This window comes from Schistocerca serialis, chromosome 2 (assembly GCF_023864345.2).
Source record: "Schistocerca serialis cubense isolate TAMUIC-IGC-003099 chromosome 2, iqSchSeri2.2, whole genome shotgun sequence".
NCBI lineage: Eukaryota > Metazoa > Arthropoda > Insecta > Orthoptera > Acrididae > Schistocerca > Schistocerca serialis.
The window spans coordinates 1132715642-1132730454 of record NC_064639.1 but is presented as its reverse complement, the minus strand read 5'-3'; the positions used below and the strand labels follow the sequence as shown (position 1 = coordinate 1132730454).

The window sequence follows — 14813 nt, the reverse complement described above, 5'->3', positions numbered from 1 at the left end:
TTGGAAATCCCCAACAGGTCCTGTGTTGTCTTCCCCGATCTCGCCGTCTCCGTACGCCCGTAGACTCGACTCGTGAATCCTGGTACTGCCTATTTAACTGAAAACACGTCACTTGAGGCTGTTGTTGGGTACAAATGGAACATACCAGCGTATAAAGGAGAGCGAGTACACAAGTAAAGATTAATAGTTGAGGACTTGTGCCATTGGTGTGTGTGTGTGTGTGTGTGTGTGTGTGTGTGTGTGTGTGTGTGTGTGTGTGTGAGTGCGCGCCTTTGTGTATGTTTATTTGTGTGTGTGTGTGTGTGTGTGTGTGTGTGTGTGTGTGTGTGTGTGTGTGTGTGTGTGTGTGCGTGTTATCGAGTCCGTGACCACAGTACAAGAAAACAGACACCAAAATGAAGTGTATTCTCCAAACGGTGATTATTAAAATAAATTTACAGCAGTCTTCCAAAATTTACAGAATTTAACAACAAGCTACACAACTTGCTATTAGCCCTTAAACGAAGGTTGTCATGACTGAAATAACAGACAAATAGCGCGCATTTTGGTCGCAGGGACTTAACAGTGATGTTGCTCTGTGCCCAGTTTTCTTTTGATGGAGCAAGTGTTTACAGAATGAGGGAGATGCAATAAACACGAATACAAACAAACATTGTGTTTGCACTGGCCGAACTTTTTACGTCTTTCGTCTGAAGCGTGGACTGCAACATCGAACTTCTTCCAGACATTATTCTTCCTTTTATGGACCACACTTGTAATTTTATACACTGCATCATTTAATTTCTGTCTTACAGCCTCTACAGTCTAACAACAGTCAGCTTCGTTAGAGGCTATCTGATCCCCAGAATCGGTCATACACCCTGTCATTGCTGCTTCACAACAGCATTATCGTATTAATTTCGGTATTATATGACAATTAGCCTCAGTCCAGAACGCTTCAGAGAGAAAGGACGAGTCTTAGAGTAAGAAGCAACTGCAGCGCCCCATTCTCCGAGTCCTCATAGTTGAGGAACTACTGTGGGAAGGAACAAAGCCTGTATAGCACTGACGTAAATATGAAGCCTTGATTTCTGGTATATGCAACCCTCAACAACGGATTCAAACTCGCCCCGTTTCTGATCTCAAATGGAGACTCATAAACACTTCGGCTTGCCTAGTTTGTTTGTAATCGCTATCTGAGTCTTTATGACCGCTGGTGATGTCTCCAGTATTAAGAGATGAAAATTTAGGCACAGAAATATGCCTTGAACGATAGGCTAATACTCATTCAAAAATCACAAAATTCCGGATGTGAAAACCTATGTTATTGTTCTGTATGTCGAATTGCAGATTACCTGTTGATGCTCTAAGTACGAAACTGTTATTACCAATACAGCACAATAACGCAAACGTTACTGTTTAATGTGCATAAAACTATTTTCCTAAGAATCTAATATGGCACCCTTGGATGTCTAGAGGCGTATAGTGACAGCGAAATCCACAGGAGCGAATTTCTTAGGGATACAGACAATTATTTGCTCGAATTTAATCAATATCAAATGTCCATCAATAGCCTGAAGAGGATGAAGAAGCGTAAGTTGATGAACAGATGTGAAATGTAGACGGTCTAATTACGGAGAAGGAAAGAGTCTGAAGGAAATGGTTGCAACCTTAGAATTGCAGTTTTCCTTTATTTGCTTGGCAAGGTGACCATACTATTCAAACAGGCCTATACACGCTAAATTCTCGTGATATTCAATGAATCATTGTGGAAAATGACTGCTTTACCTGTGTGCCTAATGTTGGAAATGAAATGAGCGTTTGGCGCCAATGGCCGGGAGCTTCTTGCGGGGCAGGACTTATCACATTCGACGGCACACTGGGCGACCTGCGCGCCGGATGGGGATGAAATGATGATGAAGACAACACAACACCCAGTCCCTGAGCGACGAAAATCCCCGACCGAACCGGTAATCAAACCCGGGCCCATAGGACGGCAATCCGTCACGCTGATCACTACGGTACCGCGGCGGACTGTGCCTAATGTTAATATTGTGTTTTATAGCTGCAGTGATTTCGTAAATTTTAACACACATTTGGTGACTCACCTTGTACACTAATTTGCGAAAGTTTTGCTGACATTACACTCGCAATGAATAAGAATTACAGGAATATTTATTTTAAACCAGAACAAGAGTATCGAGAATGGATTAATAAAAAATAGAGAAACTTCAAGATAGTGGTTTAAATCTTCATGTGTTCCATTAGCCCCCCCTCCCACATCGGCACCATACATATAACATTCATATAACTACGTGAAACAGTCAGTAACGAAATTTCCTGGCAGATTAAAACTGTGTGCCCGACCGAGACTCGAACTCGGCACCTTTGCCTTTCGCGGGCAAGTGCTCTACCAACTGAGCTACCGAAGCACGACTCACGCCCGGTACTCACAGCTTTACTTCTGCCAGTACCTCGTCTCCTACCTTCCAAACTTTACAGAAGCTCTCCTGCGAACCTTGCAGAACTGCAGAACTGACGCGATACTGGCAGAAGTAAAGCTGTGAGTACCGGGCGTGAGTCGCGCTTCGGTAGCTCAGTTGGTGGACGGGGCGTGAGTCGTGCTTGGGTAGCTCAGTTGGTAGAGCACTTGCCCTCGAAAGGCAAAGGTCCCGAGTTCGAGTCTCGGTCCGGCATACAGTTTACGTTACCGTGCGGACGGGCTCGGCGCGCCGGGCAGTGCTCCGCAGGTGTTGTTGTTTACCCGCTAGCGCGCGGTCGCGTCGTTGTCTTGCCGTATATTACCTGTACCGACCCGACATGGCGTTCTCATATCGAAAAGCTACAATCAAACTAACGTTCAACGCATCGTACACGAGACCGAAGGCCCATGAAATTGAACGGTTTCTACGAGACATCATGCACATCGAACCACAAGAACTGATAGGAATTCATCTGTCTATTGTAACCAGCACAGTGTACCTCAAACTGATTGACGAAGCGGCCTGCGACAGATTACTCCAACGATCTGCAAACGGCTTTCGCTTCTGTCACGCAGACGGTAACGTGAGCGTGGTAGGAGTTGACCATGCTGGTCTGGGGGTGCGTACCGTGCGCATCTTTGAACTACCGTTCGAAGTCCCTGCCAACCTAGTCGTTGATGCGCTGCGGCCATACGGCACAGTTCTGAGCCACACAGAGGAGAAATGGAACACATTCGAAACGTACCCTGTCCTTAACGGGGTACGACAAGTGCGCATAGAACTTAAGAAGCACGTTCCATCGTATGTTTTCGTTGGTGGCTGCCGCGCAATTGTTATATATGATGGACAACCGAGGACCTGCTCGGGCTGCGGCCAGGAGGGCCATGTTAGAACTGAGTGTCTGCAGCGCCGCCTCGTTCAGGTGCCCCGCAATGAACTTCCCCAACGATCCACTATGACCTCTCTCCCGCTAACATATGTGGAGGTGGCACGACGTGATGTGACGGATGATCAAAACCTGCTACCTCCTCAAGCCGCTGCCAGCTCCGTTGGAGAGTCAGCGCCGTCGACGACGCCGCAGCCCAACGGTGCAGAGGTTCCTACAGCCTCCGCCCACCGCAGCGTCGTGGGCACCCAGCCACCGTCACTGTCGGGATCAGACACAGGGGTTCCTAGCGACCGAGACTGTGTCGAGCCCCGCCCTCCAGTGGATGTCGAATCTCGGACCCGAAAGCAAAAATCACCCAAGCGACACAAGAAGAGGCGATTGTCAGCTGACGAACAGGACAGGAATGTGAAGCCGGCGGAAGACATCGACTTTGTTGACTCGCCCACAACAGCAACGGACTCCAGTGGCATCATTCACCAGAAGGTGCCTGAAGACAAGGAACACTCTCCTAAATCTGGTGGCCCAGAAAACGAGGCGCACTGCGTCGACTCCCAAAATGTGGGCTCCTGTGAAAGCGTCCAGCCCCCAATGACATCACAATCGTCTCTTGGTGATTGGGCAGACGATATGGAGGCAGATGATGCACAGCAAACATCGATATCTCCACCAGAGCCCATGGCTGACAATGAGCCCGGAGGGCTCTGCCAGTCAGGGACTTCTACGGCACAGTAATGCACAGCATGCAGGTGGATGGCTGTGTGGTGTGTGGTGTGTGAAATCACTGTGGGGTTGCACCGGCACACTGCCTCCGCCACTTGATATGTCTCAGTCATACCGTGTGGGAACAGTCAACGTAAATGGTGTCCACTCCACTGTCAAGACCCGCATGTTACACGACATGATCAGAGCGGCAGACTTGGACATTGCCCTTCTCCAGGAGGTCCGTCCCGAGCTGTGTTTAGACCTATATGGCTACACCACGTACAGCCTACCCGTAGGTGATGGCGCAGGAGGAACGGCCATCCTCCGAGATGGCATAGACGCGACGGACGCGACGTACTTGCCGAACGGGCGAGGCATCGCACTCACACTTGGCGCAGTGCGCCTCATTAACGTCTACGCTCCCTCCGGTAATTCGCACCGCGGTGACAGGCATGTCTTCTATTCGGAGGAGTTGGCCCCACTTTTGCAAGGAAATATGGACCATTACATAGTAGGCGGCGATTTTAACAGTGTTCTGCGGCCCGAGGACCAGATACCGCATTACGTCCCATGCCCCGCTCTACAAGCATTGATACGTGACCTCGCGCTCCACGACACATGGCTCTTGCATCATGGGACCCAGAGTGGATATACGCACTTTACCAGCCATTCTGCCAGTCGTCTGGACCGGATATACGTCTCGCGTGCCCTCCGCACAGCAACCCGTGATGCAGAACTCTGGCCGACGGCCTTCACGGACCATCTCCCGTACATCTGCACTGTCACATTGCCCCGACAACTCACAAGACGCAGCAGGGGCCCGTGGACGCTGAACGTCTCCCTCCTTCGCGAGGAAGCGTGTCGGCGAGCAGTCACTGACACGTGGCGTCGATGTATCAGGCGCCTGCCTATGTATGCTTCCACGTTGCTGTGGTGGCTGGGATGTGTCAAACCTGCCCTCCGAAAGACCTTGATGGCCTACGGGCGTGACAGATCGAACTGGCAAAGGGCAACATCGGAATTTTACTATACAGCGTTACGTGAGCTGGCGACGCAACCGCCGTCTCCCGAACGTCAGATGTCCGTACAACGCATCAAAGCTCGTCTACTTCACATCAGGACAGAGCAGCTCGATGGTGTCCGCATCCGTGCGCGAGTGCAAGACTGTATCCCCAACGAAACAGCGTCAGTGTATCACATTGTGTGCGAGAGGCGCCACCGCAAACGTCAGCTCATTACAGCGGTAAACACGGAGGACGGCGGGCGCGCAGTGACACAAACGGACATCGCGCACACGTTCGCCAGACACTATGGGACCTTGTACATGGAAGATCCGCGAAATGTACGTGATTATGACGGGCTGTTGCACGATTTTCCCGCCCCTCGGGACGTGGCACCCGATGATAGTCTGCTGTTGCCCATTACACCCGACGAGCTGACATCGGCCTTGGCACGCGGAGCACCGAACAAGTCGCCTGGACCGGACGGTTTACCCCTGGAATTCTACCGCACATTTTACCACCTTATGGGTGACAAGTGGCTCCAAATGTTTCAAGACCTGATCCGCCCTGATTTCACTGTCCCCACAGAATTCACAGAAGGCATCTTGATCCCAGTTCCGAAACCGAATGGTGGTTGTAGGTGGCAGGATTTTCGCCCACTCACACTCCTCAACACCGACTACAAGATCTTCGCCCGTATCCTCCGCGCGCGTCTCCACACCGCTATCGGGAAAGCCATCCACACCGATCAGACATGTTTAGGTGGTGTCAGCAACATTCATACGGCGTTAGGAGCATACCGCGACGTAATTGCTTTGACGGCGGCCTGCAAAATACGAGGCGCCCTTGTCGCCGTAGATTTTGACCACGCATTCGACCGCGTCGATCACGGCTTCTTACGCGCAGTTTTGCAACACATGGGCCTCTCTCCGGAGTCTGCACAGGTGGTCCTTCGACTGGTCCACGGAGCGCGCTCCCGCATGATGGTCAACGGTTATCAGTCTGGTCACATTGTTGTTGGACGGTCAGTGCGACAAGGGTGCCCCCTGTCGGGCATATTATTTGCTGCAGCACTTGAACCAGCTTTACATGGTCTACGGCAGCGATTAACTGGTATCTCCTTGCGGGACGTGACCTTTTGTTGTGGTGCATTCGCCGATGACGTGGTGTTCCTGGCCAGATCAGAGGATGAAATGCATATGGCGCTACAGTGGCTACGCCAGTACGGAGCGGTCGCTGGGAGCGTCATCAACGTGAAGAAGACAAAATACATGGATGTCGGAGGGGGGATTTCCCACACAACGGCGGTGCCCTTTGACAAGGTGCCCGTACTCAAGTGTTTAGGAGTGCAATTCTATAGCAATGTCCGCCGCACGGCGGCGGCTACGTACCGCCGGCTCCTACACCAGACACGTGCTCTGCTGCAGGACAACAAACTGCGTCGCTTGGATATGCTCCTCAGAACACGTTATGTCAACACCTATCTTGTCTCAAAACTGAACTATTTTGCGCATATCCTTCCCTTGACAGCTACGATGGCCGACAGATTTCAAGCAGCATATGGACATTTCGTAAGCACCGGTCTGGTTTGTAAAGTCCGATACGCCACCCTGAGACTGCCGCAGCGGGCGGGAGGTATCGGTTTAATTCACGTATATAACCGTGCGCGATCGCTTTATCTCAACACTATGCGTCGCACGTGGACCTTTGCCCACGCCACTCTGACGGGCACCCTGATAGCGGAAGTGGCACCACACTCTCTGCATCCCCCGGTTTCTGTAGGACACATTTCACCGGCACTCACCCACATCAGTGACTTCTTTATTGACTTCAGCTACTTACGTTCAGAACTTCCGACGACACGGAAGCCCAGCACAAAAGACTATTATCGCCTCTATCAGCAGCGGCTACCTGTAAATAAGGTCACCCACAGACACCCTGAAGTTGCCTGGAACACGGTGTGGCGAGCGGTACACACGCCTTTTCTACCTACGACGGTGCGTTCATTGTGGTACGTAGTTGTGAATGGGAAGTTCGCTACTCGTCAGAGGTTACATTCCATACATCTGACGGACGACCCCTTGTGTCCGACATGCTCAGTCGCTGACTCGGATGCACACCGGCTGACGTGTGCCGCGACCAGCGAGTGCTGGCTACTGACGCAGCGCATGCTGGCATTACTCTTGCGGCGATTGCCGGAGTCTATCTCCCCTGATGACGTATTGCGCCCCGACGTCGTATACTTTCCATCAACCAGAACGAACGCCGTTAACTGGCTAAAAGGCATGGCCGTTTACTACATATTTTGCGATGCTCCCAAAGGCACACTCGACTTTTGGTCCCTATTGATGACGACACATGCAGCTTTCAGCCGCCACCCGAAGTACAGAACTCGTTTCGCAAATTATTTAGGTTCATTATTTGCGGATCCTCCTGCTCACTGGGGCGTTCCGGGTATGAGACGCTGAAAATGAAGAAGAATACTGGAGCATATTGATCCTCTACGGACGGAATAGGGGGGAACCCCTACCAACAGACGAGAAGACGACTCGGACGCTCGGCTACGGCAGTTGTAGGATCTTTCTTTGTAATGAAACAAAAATAAATCTATAATACAAAAAAAATGTTATAAAAATTAAAGAAATAAATAAATAAAAAGAACAACATCGACAAACCCACTCCATCCTCTTCCTGATCCTTCGATCCTCGAACTCGAACACGTTGCTTGGGCGTGGCGGCGGGTTGGCCAGGCTTCGGGTGTCGACCCCTGCCCTACCCGTCGTCCTGCTCCGGCAGCGGTTCATTAAAAAAAAAAAAAAAAAGTTGGTAGAGCACTTGCCCGCGAAAGGCAAAGGTCCCGAGTTCGAATCTCGGTCGGGCACACAGTTTTAATCTGCCAGGAAATTTCATATCAGCGCACACTCCGCTGCATAGTGAAAATCTCATTCTGGAAACCTCTCCCAGTCTGTGGCTAAGCCATGTCTCCGCAATATCCTTTCTTTCAGGAGTGCTAGTTCTGCAAGGTTTGCAGGAGAGCTTCTGTAAAGTTTGGAAGGTAGGAGACGAGGTACTGGCAGAAGTAAAGCTGTGAGTACCGTGCGTGAGTCGTGCTTCGGTAGCTCAGTTGGAAGAGCACTTGCCCGCGAAAGGCAAAGGTCCCGAGTTCGAGTCTCGGTCGGGCACACAGTTTTAATCTGCCAGGAAATTTCATATCAGCGCACACTCCGCTGCAGAGTGAAAATCTCATTCTGGCAGTCAGTAACGTTTTTGTTCGGGGTGATATTCAACTAATCCATCACGTCGGCTTGAATGTGGTTATGTGAGCAAAGCATTCGCCCTTTCATGTGAATTTCTACACTTCGTCGTTTTGTGGTAGGTTCGTATTAATAACACCAAGTCTCGTCATCCCTGGTGATCTTCTTTCAGAAAAGAATTGTCTGTATTTAGAATGAAATTTTCACTCTGCAGCGAAGTGTACGCTGGTTTTGGAACTTCCTGGCAGATTAAACTGTGTGCCGGACTGAGACTCGAACTCGGGACCTTACGCGGGCAAGTGCTCTACCAACTGAGCTACCCAAGCACGACCCACGACCCCTCCTCACAATTTTACTTTCGCCAGTACCTCGTCTCCTACCTTCCAAACTTCACAGAAGTTCTCCTGCGAAATTTGCAGGACTAGCAATACTGGAAGAAAGGCTATTTCGGAGACATGGCTTAGCCGCAGCCTGGGGGATGTTTCCAGAATGAAATTCTCACTCTGCAGCGGAGTGTCCGTATTTAGCACTTCAGTCAAGTCGTGGTAGGCACTCGAACGTCGTCGTTTGTATTGAGGAATCAAGGTATGCGGGATAAACTTTACATACATCTTCCTTTTCTTCAGAACATGGTGAAGAATGTATTGAACACTTGATTAAGTGATGTTCTGTATTGAACACTTGATTTAGTGATGTTCTGTATTGAACACTTGATTTAGTGATTTCAGGTTCTTCACTGTGATTCGTGACGCAACAACGTTGACACATTACGGTCGCACATCCTCCATAATGCTTGCTCACAGCTGACTGGCCGAATGCACTTCTGTTGTTCCTCGTTGTCAGTTCGAGTTCCTACGCTGCCATCGCTTATACAGCATGAATAAAATTAGTCTCGGAAGTTTTTGGACTGACGGTGTTTGGATATGCAATTGAGACACACACACGTCTGTCCTGAATATTTTCCGTAACTTAATGTACACATACAAAACTAAAAAGGGTTTAACACCTACTAATGCTGGATAGAATATATCGGCAGCTCATCAGAAAATGAGAATTTCAGCTAGGTGTCTATCAGTAACGTATATACTGTATGTCAAAATAACACACTACTGGCCATTAAAATTAGCACACCACGAAGATGACGTGCTACAGACGCGAAATTTAACCGACAGGAAGAAGATGCTTTGATATGCAAATGATTAGCTTTTCAGAGCATTCACACAAGGCAGGCGCCGGTGGCAACGCCTACAACGTGCTGACATGAGGAAAGTTTCCAACCGATTTCTCATACACAAACAGCAGTTGACCGGCGTTGCCTGGTGAAACGTTCTTGTGATGCCTCGTGTAAGGGGCAGAAATGCGTGCCACCACGTTTCCGACTTTGATAAAGGTCGGATTGTAGCCTATCGCGATTGCGGTTTATCGTATCGCGACATTGCTGCTCGCGTTGGTCGAGATCCAATGACTGTTACCAGAATATGGAATCGGCGGGTTCAGGAGGGTAATACAGAACGCCGTGCTGGATCCCAACGGCCTCGCATCACTAGCAGTCGAGATGACAGGCATCTTATCCGCATGATTGTAACGGACCGTGCAGCCACGTCTCGATCCCTGAGTCAACAGATGGGGACGTTTGCAAGTCAACAACCATCTGCACGAACAGTTCGACGACGTTTGCAGCAGCATGGACTGTCAGCTCGGAGACCATGGCTGCGGTTACCCTTGACGCTGCATCACTGACAGGAGAGCCTGCGATGCTGTACTCAACGACGAACCTGGGTGCACGAATGGCAAAACGTCATTTTTTCGGACGAGTCCAGGTTCTGTTTACAGCATCATGATGGTCGCATCCGTGTTTGGCGACATCGCGGTGAACGCACATTGGAAGCGAGTATTCGTCATCGCCATACTGGCGTATCACCCGGGTGATGGTATGGGGTGCCATTGGTTACACGTCTCGGTCACCTCTTGTTCGCATGGATGGTACTTTGAACAGTGGACGTAACATTTCAGATGTGTTACGACCCGTGGCTCTACCCTTCATTCGATCCCTGCGAAACCCTACAGTTCAGCAGGATAACGCACGACCGCATGTTGCAGGTCCTGTGCAGGCCTTTCTGGATACAGGAAATGTTCGGTTGCTGCCCTGGCGAGCACATTCTTCAGATCTCTCACCAATTGAAACCGACTGGTCAATGGTGGCCGAGCAACTAGCTCGTCACAATACGCCAGTCACTACTCTTGATGAACTGTGTCATTTTGTTGAAGCTGCTTGTGCAGCTGTACCTGTACACGCCATCCAAGCTCTGTTTGACTCAATGCCCAGGCGTATCAAGGCCGTTATTACGGCCAAAGGTGGTTGTTCTGGATATTGATTGCTCAGGATCTATGCACCCAAATTGCGTGAAAATGTAATCACATGTCAGTTCTAGTATAATATATGTGTCCAATGAATACCCGTTTATCATCTGCATTTCCTCTTGGTGTATCAATTTTAATGGCCAGTAGTGTAATTCATTCCTGCTCTGTTCTCGAAACGCCAAAGTTGTTTTTAGGCTTTTCGTTAATTTATTATACCGTTAAATCTCTAATTTTTTATCTTTCTAATTCAATGGCAGCTTTATGTTTATTTAGATCCATCCTGTTCATTCTTTCCAGGCTCTTCCTTTCGTTGTCATCAGTAGAGCAAAGGGAAAAAAGTGGGATCTCTGTCGCTGTGTTCTACAGACGACCATGTGTATGTTAGTAGAAAGTTCCTCTTCACTCCGTATTACGTTTGTGCAAGCATCGCAGCAAGTACAAACATAGAGTTCTTGCGAAACGTGCCGGTCGAGTCACACCTAAGAGCTAGAGCAAACACGCGGCAAGAGGAAACACAGCTCACTGGACAATGTTCTGTGTAAGCCGAGTGGAAACTGTGAGCTGAAATTCACATGGTGGTTGAGCGTACTGCTCTTCATTTAGAATTCCGCGGCTTGGGAATGTACGCTGGAGAAGCGTTACATGACAAAATATGAGACAGTCGCTTCTATCTCCATTGAGCTCATGGCTTTTCGATGTATGTACCACAATGCACTTCTGATGAAGCAGAATCCCTAAGGAATTTTGAATGTGATATATTATTAGTTTCAACGCGAGAGTGTATGTGTAATAACTGAAAGAGAATCTCTGCCGTTATGAGATCCTTCCTGCCTTTCCTTCCCTCTGTTCCTTCCATAATTCCTCCTTCTCTCCATTCATTTTTTTTTAAATTCCTTCCCTCCCACTCTCCCTTCCTTTCTTTCTTTCTCTCTCTCTCTCTTTCGCAACACAAAGTGTTTCACTGGGAATCATACATATTATAACAGTGTATGTATGTATGTTCCACATCTCCTCCTAAACAACTGGATCAATTTCAACCAAACTTGGTACACGTATCATTTAACCGTCTGAAAAGAACCAGTATGGGCGCAAGAACTACTAACCTCTGAAAGAGTTGGGGGCGGGAGAGAAAATGAAGTTCAGTTTACGACGCGCAAATAGCGAAAATGTATGCATCCATTATCTGAGAATGAAAGCCCTTTGTGACGATCCACAAACTTTACACATACTTTCAAGCCTTTACATGACTTTTTCGCGCTGATGCCCCCCACAAAAACATGAAAGGAGAAAAGATTATTGCTTACTACATTTTTACTGTCCATGCAGTAAAACTGCCACATGAGACACGGCGTATTAATTCAATATTTTTTTATTACTAGCTCTATTCGCAACATATTTTGCAGACGTATTTACACATACCACTGAATGTACCTGCAAAAATGCATTTTTGTGCGATACATAGGTCAAAGGATTTATCGTAAACACGAATATGCGTGAAAAAGTGCCACGTCACATATGACATTCGAATTTATTACTTCTTCACTACTACCTCTATGCCCAACACATTTTGCAGACAATATCCAGGCGTGACACTACATGTCTCTGCAAAATTAGTCACATAATTCAGAAGATATGACGTCATAAAAATTGAGCTGCGTGAAAAGAAAACTGCAGCGTGAAATGCGTTAGCGATACAGTTGAAATATAAATGAAATATATTAAATATATGTGATATAAACGTGACATGTGCGTAAGCTCCTCCTTTGTCCCTGGGTCGATTTCAACCAGACTTGGTACACACACTGCTTGCTTTCTGGAAAGAAATACTGTGGGGTAAAAACAAGCAACCTCCTATGGGGTTGGGCATGATTTTGTTCAGAGTAAAGTGGGAGGACGAGATGAACAGACGTAGAGGGGGAAATAAGAGATGGACAGACAAAGGTAGGTGGGGGGGGGGGAGGTTGACAGAGAGATGTGGGAGGACAAGTTGGGCAGAGAGAGGGAGAACAGAAGATTCACATAGAAAGGGAAAGGAGGAGATGGAGTAATAGAAGATTTGAATAGCTGTACACCCGGGCAACGGCGGATACACAGCTAGTAGTAAATATTTTAGGGGCTGATACATTACATCTACATGACTACTCTACAATTCACATTTAAGTGCTTGGCAGAGGGTTCGTCGAACCACAATCATACTATCTCTCTACCATTCCACTCCCGAACAGCGCGCGGGAAAAACGAACACCTAAACCTTTCTGTTCGAGCTCTGATTTCTCTTATTTTATTTTGATGATCATTCCTACCTATGTAGGTTGGGCTCAACAAAATATTTTCGCATTCGGAAGAGAAAGTTGGTGACTGAAATTTCGTAAATAGATCTCGCCGCGACGAAAAACGTCTTTGCTGTAATGACTTCCATCCCAATTCGCGTATCATATCTGCCTCACTCTCTCCCCTACTACGTGATAATACAAAACGAGCTGCCCTTTTTTGCACCCTTTCGATGTCCTCCGTCAATCCCACCTGGTAAGGATCCCACACCGCGCAGCAATATTCTAACAGAGGACGAACGATTGTAGTGTAAGCTGTCTCTTTAGTGGACTTGTTGCATCTTCTAAGTGTCCTGCCAATGGAACGCAACCTTTGGCTCGCCTTCCCCACAATATTATCTATGTGGTCTTTCCAACTGAAGTTGTTCGTAATTTTAACACTCAGGTACTTAGTTGAATTGACAGCCTTGAGAATTGTACTATTTATCGAGATACTAGAGACTTATTCGAGTAAAACATCCCAAGCAAAGTGTATGCCGTTTTATTGGTTACAGAGATACTGTTGGAATGCAGCCCACGCAAGGAAGACGTTAAGGAAAGACTAATTTAATGATTATTCATTTTGGATGTGGAACACCGCGACTATGGTAAATACAAGTTATCGAAAATGGCCTCAACCAGTCACCTTTTCTGGTGTTAGAAACGTTTGATTTTACTATTACAAGTTTCAAGTGATCTGGGACCGAAACTTCCTGGCAGATTAAAACTGTGTGCCGGACCGAGACTAAAACTCGGTAACTTTGCCTTTCGCGGGCGAGTGCTCTACCAACTGAGCGACTCAAGCACGACTCACGATTCGTCCTCACAGCTTTACTTCCGGTAGTACCTCGTCTCCTCCCTTCCATCTAGGACTCATCATCAGATGGCATACAATTCTTAGTTTGCAGCACTGCGGGGGACTATGTGTGCCTGTGACAAGACAGAAAAAAATCGAAACGAGTAAGCACTGATTGTGGCTGAGTATCTGGAATTATTGATCTCATAATGTCCACTTGATGAAGGTGTTACAGTTATTTGCATCCATGTTGTTAATCTTAGTACACAAATCACTTTGGAAAACATAGTTTACGTTTCCCAGCCGTGATAATTTTTCAAAGATGTATTTCATAAATTTAACTTCCGACTTCAACGCACATTCGAATTTCATTTCAACACCAGTTGTAGCTATTCTATGATCTTCCTGGCGTTCTCTTGTGGAGACAAAATTATTCGTAACCCGAACTATCAATTCATCTATTACGTTTACTTTTTCTTTGTAGATCTCGTGTTTTTCAGCTATCCATACGGTTGAAAATCTAAGGGACTAAGGTTCAAGGACAGTGGTGACCAAGGTGTGACCATTTCTGCCAGTCTATCTTTCGGGGAATGTTACGTTTAGATGATGTGTAACCTGACCACTAGGGTGCGCAGGGCCCCTATAGTGCTGGAAGAATTTATCCATCCTTGTAGCCAAAGGAACCTGTTCCAGTAATCCTGGAAACCCGGCCCTGTAAGACGATGTGGTAACACAATAGAATCTATTGCCTATCATAGCACGCCACAGATTTATAGAGAGATGCTCTTGAAAATGTCTCCACAAACATACCTATGGGGAACCCCTTGAGTGTGAGGTCGCAAGTTCAGGCTCTAGTAAGGTTCATTTGAAAGTGTTATGTTAAAAATTATGACAGGAAGAAATTAGCTGCTAATGACTCACCATGTGCATCAGGAGGGCGACAGAAAATGAGTGTCCAGGAGGGCAGAGATCAACCTTCGACGGGACGTATGTAGGTCAACGTTCAAGAAATACTCAAGACAAACCATTAACTTGCACC

General features: G+C 47.7%; 1 protein-coding gene and 1 non-coding gene across 2 annotated transcripts in view; both read left to right on the top strand.

Moving 5' to 3' along the window:
- LOC126458596 (leukocyte elastase inhibitor-like) overlaps positions 1–14813 on the top strand; it is a 164096-nt gene that overhangs the window by 97485 nt on the left and 51798 nt on the right. The gene's annotated exons all lie outside the window — the stretch shown is intronic.
- Positions 2602–2676, top strand: Trnas-cga (transfer RNA serine (anticodon CGA)). Its single transcript has one exon. It is a non-coding gene; the product is annotated as a tRNA-Ser (tRNA).